Raw genomic sequence first — 6,267 nt, 5'->3', positions numbered from 1 at the left:
AGGGGTTTCCATTGTCCTATTCCCATTTTGCTGTTTCCCCCTCCATTATCAAATATAGCTTGTTTCTGGCATTTGTGCATTTGGTGACATTTTCTTGTGTTTTGAAGGCATATGTGTATTGCAAGGAGGAAATTCAATATGATATGAGATTCCCAAACGAGTGAAAATTACATTGGGTCCCAGGAACACAGTAAAACTCTGGCAAAAGCAGAACACTTCAGATTTTTTGTGCATGACTAATTGCTAGCCCAAACAATCAGGCATACCAAAAGTTTGCCATCCAGGTATACCATCACATAACATACAGTCTCCCACTGATTTTCGGAGGATTGAGTGGTACCACATCTGTACTTCACACCCTTTCTCTCCCAGCCCTCTTTTCCCTTCCTCAGCTGCTTAACTCTTCCCTCCCCTCCAATCCCAATGTTGATTCACCTCAAGCTTTTCCCCAAGCTTTGCTCAAGCTTCACCCCAAGCCAGTGTGGTGTAGTGGTTAAGAGCGATGGACTCGTAATCTGGTGAACCGGGTTCGCGCCTCCGCTCCTCCACATGCAACTGCTGGGTGACCTAGGGCTAGTCACACTTCTCTGAAGTCTCTCAGCCTCACTTACCTCACAGAGTGTTTGTTGTGGGGGAGGAAGGGAAAGGAGAATGTTAGCCGCTTTGAGACTCCTTCGGGTAGTGATAAAGCGGGATATCAAATCCAAAATCTTCTTCTGCTGCTGGGATGCTGGTGGGGGTGAGTGTTCGTCAGCTGAGCAGGTATGTTGTGGCCCATGTGAGATTTGCAGATTGCACATTTCTGCACTAGAGACATAGAACACAAGGTTGTTTCTTGGAGGCTATGCATACTGACTGGAGAATGTGCGTGTTAGCTTGAGAGTTTATTATATGCAGCTGAGCTGTACATGCCAAAAGACATAGGCGCCATCTCCTAGGGGCTGAGCTCCCTTTGGCTCCCCAATAAAATATTTGAGGAGCTGAGTTCCCCCAAAGTTTATGCATATCCCTTCTTTAACGCTGCTCCCTTCTTTATATGCAGACAGGGAAGACATATGAAAAGAAATTGGTTTGTCCCCACCATGTCTAGTTGTGCACTCCTAAACAAGGAGATATGACTCAGGACTCTGTCATTGTGATATCTCCCACCACAGAAGGTTTTTCTCTCCATTGCAATGGTTTAAAAAAGCATGTACAATGGGGAACACTTCTCACAAATACATAAAGCTTACAGACGTTTCTCCACTATGAACAATCTAAATAGCTCAGAGCAATCATCATCATCATCCCCAGCCCATCTGACTGGGTTCCCTCAGCCACTCTGGGCGGCTTCCAGCACAGATAAAAACATAATAAAATGTCAAACATAAAAAAACCTCCCGATACAGGGCTGCCTTCAGACGTCTTCTAAAAGTTGTGCAGTTCTTTATCTCCTTGACATCTTTTGGGAGGGCATTCCACAGGGAGGAGTGCCACTATCGAGAAGGCCCTCTGCTTGGTTCCGTATAACTTCACTTCTCGCAGTAAGAGAACTGCCAGAAGACCCTTGGAGGAAGATCTTAGTGTCCGGGCTGAATGATGGGGTGGAGATGCTCCTTCAGGTATACGGGGCTGAGGCTGTTTAGGGCTTTGAAGGTCAGCACCAACCATCCAGGCTCCATGTAATCGGAGATGGTGCTTCGGAGCCAGACAGTCGATGTTGTTGTTGTTGTTTAGTCATTTAGTCGTGTCCGACTCTTCGTGACCCCATGGACCAGAGCACACCAGGCACTCCTGTCTTTCACTGCCTCCCGCAGTTTGGTCAGACTCATGTTTGTAGCTTTGAGAACACTGTCCAACCATCTAATCCTCTGTCGTCCCCTTCTCCTTGTGCCCTCCATCTTTGGCTGCAGAGAATATAATCAATCTGATTTTGATGATGCCCATCTGGTGATGTCCATGTGTAGAGTCATCTCTTGTGTTGTTGGAAAAGAGTGTTTGTGATGACCAGCTTGTTCTCTTGGCAGAACTCTATTAGCCTTTGCCCTGCTTCATTTTGAACTCCAAGGCCAAACTTGCCAGTTGTTCCTTTTATCTCTTGACTCCCTACTTTAGCATTCCAATCCCCTATAATGAGAAGAACATCCTTCTTTGGTGTCATTTCTATAAGGTGTTGTAAGTCTTCATAGAACTGGTCAATTTCCGTTTCTTCAGCACCAGTGGTTGGTGCATAAACTTGGATTACTGTGATGTTAAAAGGTCTGCCTTGGATTCGTATCGAGATCATTCTGTCATTTTTGAGATTGCATCCCAGTACAGCTTTTGCCACTCTTTTGTTGACTATGAGGGCCACTCCATTTCTTTTACGGGATTCTTACCCACAGTAGTAGATATGATGGTCATCCGAACTAAATTCGCCCATTCCTGTCCATTTTAGTTCACTGATGCCCAGGATGTCAATATTTATTCTTGCCATCTCATTTTTGACCACATCCAACTTACCAAGGTTCATGGTTCTTACATTCCAGGTTCCTATGCAATATTTTTCTTTACAGCATTGGACTTTCCTTTCGCTTCCAGGCATATCCGCAACTGAGCGTCCTTTCGACTTTGGCCCAGCAGCTTCATCAGCTCTGAATCTACTTGTACTTGTCCTCCGCTCTTCCTCAATAGCATGCTGGACACCTTCCAACCTGAGGGGCTCATCTTCCAGCGTAATAACTTTTATATGCCTGTTGTCTTTGTTCATGGAGTTTTCTTGGCAGGGATACTGGAGTGGCTTGCCAGTTCCTGCTCCAGGTGGACCACGTTTGGTCAAAACTCTCCACTATGACCTGTCCATCTTGGGTGGCCCTGCAAGGCATAGCTCATAGCTTCTATGAGTTATTCAAGCCCCCTCGCCACGGCAAGGCAGTGATCCATGAAGGGGAGACAGTCGATAGCCCTGGTTAAATCTGCATTCTAGCAGGCCACCAGGGAATCAGCTGAGAGCCATCAACATGGGATAAGACAGCCCCTACTACCCTCTGGAAACCATTGGGATCCATTAAGTGGCAGGGGCGGACCACCTGAATCGGTCCCACCTCCCTGCAAAGGGGAAGGGTCACAGAGAAGTCCAGCTGCACTAGGAAGTAGTTCAACCATGACACTTATTTTGTTTCACTTTTACTTAGTGTCAGATCACTCACATCTATAGAGGTGAACACCAGGTCTAAGGCATGTCTGCAACTATGAGTTGGGCCAAACTTATTCAAGGACAGCCTCATGGAGGCCATGCTTTCCAAGAAGTCCCGAGTGGCCCGTTGTAAGGTTGTGTCAGCATGGATGTTAAAATCCCCCATGACAATCAAGCTAGGTGTCTCTAGGAGAACATCCACCATGACCTGAAGCAGCTCAGGCAGGGAATCCTTGGTGCAGCGGGAAGGTTGGTACTGCTGCTGCACCAAGGATGCAGGAATCCTGTACTGCCCCTATTGCCCAACTTCCAGAACGTGCACTCAGAAAACTGCTTCTCCCCAATAGGATGTCTGGTGCAAGCTAATGACCTCCTAAAAATCACTGCAACCGCCTCCCCGCCCACATGACCTGGGTTGCTGTGTGGAAGAGAAACCTGGCAGACAAGCTGTGGCAAGAACGTGCTGATCTGCCATGTCCAACCAAGTCTCTGTTACACATTAGCAATGCAGCACAACAAAAGCAATTGAGGTAATTGTTACAAGTTTTTTGGGAAGTGCTAACACTCACACAAGTACTTCAAATGCAGCCTGTGTCTCAAAAATGTTAATAATGTTGGAAGAGTTGGAGAGTTGGAAGGGATCCCAAGGGTCTTCAATCTCCTACAATACAGGAATCTTCGCCCAACATGGTGCTCAAACCCTTGACCCTAAGATTACGAGTCTTCTGCTCTGCCAACTGAGCTGGGTTGCAGCTTCAGCTCCCGTCAGTTCCAGCAGGGCCAAGAGTGAAGGATGATGGGAGATGTAGTCCAGTGACATCTAGAGGCCCACAGTTTCCCCACCAATGCATTGCATGGATGTGTGTTCATTGCACACTTCCTTCAGGCAAGCAAGAAGTTATCACAGCGCAAAGACACATTCTGGACAGGCAAAATGACTCACGGAGGGTGCACAGCAGGGCCTTTATGAGCTGTGGCCTGGAGAAGATGCAGAGGTTACAAAGAATCCTGAGGGGTTTGTCCACATTTGACCCTTAGGCTTGAGGGTCCAGAGCAGTTTCACAGATCAATGAAAAACAACCAAAAGTAGATGACATAAAAGGAAAAGGGTATAGGAAGGAAGGAGGAAATGAACAAGCTCAGTTCTTAAAGTTATAATGGCCAGTTGGGAACTGGGCATATTTTAACGCAGGAGCTCCCAGGTCTGCCACTTGGGACCTCCAGTCTGAAAGACTTCCTGTAGGACAGGGCTGAACTGGGAGGAGTCACTCTTGACCCAAGGATTTGGAAAGCTGCTGCTAGTCAAAATGGAGAGAATGAGCTGAGATAGACCAGTGCCACAACTCAGAATAAGCCAGCTGCATCTGTTGGTTTGCAGTCAGGGAATTATGGCAGGCCAGTGTCCTGGGCCTTCATCCTGGAGCTCTCTCTGCCTCACCCAAGAATGCCTTCCTTTTTTTTACATGAACTTACACCCACAGCTTGGCAGCCGCTTTGAACTACCAGATTTTGCCCATGGTGCTGTTTACATTCTAGTTCTTCACCCTTCCTGACAAAGGTAGAAGCTCTTCCCGGCATTGCTGCAAATCTCTTCCTCAAGCAATTACATATTCATTTCCAAATTACTGCAATAGCAACATTCACTGGCATCTCTGTCAGCCTGAGACAACGCCTGTGTATAGAAAGAATCTGGCAAGGCAAGCATTTCATATGAAATATCTTAATTGGCGCAATCTTTTTTTTGGACCAGAATGAGGACAGAAAGCTCACACTGGGAAAGAACCTGAAGCTCCTTGTCTTCTGGGGAACTGCAGGGCACTTGGAGATTGGATTGGAAATGCTTGCATAAGTTTGAGTTGAGTACATCCAATTATGAAAAATCCTAACATGATATTGTAATATCAGGGTCCCCGGCTCCTAAAAAAGATGTTAGTGGAACTGAGAATATTTTGTGTCAGCTGGGGCAAAAGGCAGTGGGCTCTGTAGGAAAGTATGCTGTAGAGTAGAAAGAGATGGTTGCAGATTGCGCGCTCCTGAACAAGAGATAGATATTCCACACACAGTTTTCTATATCATAGAAACTAGTGCTCAGTTAAGAACTAGCCTCAAGAGAGGACTCTACTCCGTTTTTACTTTTTGTAGCTGTTTTTGTAGATGTGCACAATCCTTTCTTCATGGATCACTCACTTTTGCATTTTCCACAAGGCTTTTTATGCTCTGTTTACATTCCCCTTAACATATATGTCTGAAATGGCAGAATCAAAAAGAAAGAGGTCTTAAAGCTGTGGTAAACAACTGTTAAGAACTACCCTTAAGATAGCACTCCATACTCGTTTTTAAAAACTTTTTGTAGCTGTTTTTATATTTTATTTACATTTTTATATTTTATTTACATTTGTTTTCTATATCTTACTGTATAAAATCGTGAAAAAATTAATAAAAATCTTAATGAGGGGGGGAAACCCTCAGTTAAAATATTGACTAGATCTGTTGTAGCTGTTAAAGAAGTGAATTCTATGCCAAGGATTGTTATGAAAGGGATCAAAACTGAAATTGATCATAGTCCCGTACAAATCTAGACAGTTTAGGTCACTCACCACACCTCAAAAAGACATATATAGATTGTGGATGGTGTGAAGATGGCTTTGCAAAGGAATTAGTCAAATCCCTGAGTAATCCTTGACTGTCCAGGGCTGCTAGTCATGCTGGCTGTGTACAGGCTATGAGGGAATATATGTCTGGTCTACTGGAAAACCATAGGAGAGGGAGATTGCACTCTTGTTCTGTACCACAACTACAGAGGGCAGGAAGCACTTGCTGCCAAATAAAGTTTCAAAACTTTTCCTCTTCCATCCAAAAAGCCAACTTTGAATTGTGAAATGGGAGCTGCCATGCTACAATGCCGAAATGCTCCCCCCCTCGAAACGTGCTTAGGTGGGGAGCAAACACACGGTGCAAGTGGAACAGAGCACCCACCGGCTCCAACCTGAATTGATGAGTTGGAGGGTGCTTTGCAGCAAGAGGCCAGTGAAGAGTACAGTAACTAGCACACTTCCTCCTCTGCATGATTTGAATCAGTCTGCTTAAATGCTACCTCACCCATCTTAACCAGG

Source organism: Podarcis liolepis, assembly GCF_965112155.1.
Source record: "Podarcis liolepis genome assembly, chromosome: 2".
NCBI classification, from domain to species: Eukaryota; Metazoa; Chordata; class Lepidosauria; order Squamata; family Lacertidae; genus Podarcis; species Podarcis liolepis.
The sequence above is the reverse complement of the archived record's forward strand: the minus strand, read 5'-3'. Positions refer to the sequence as shown.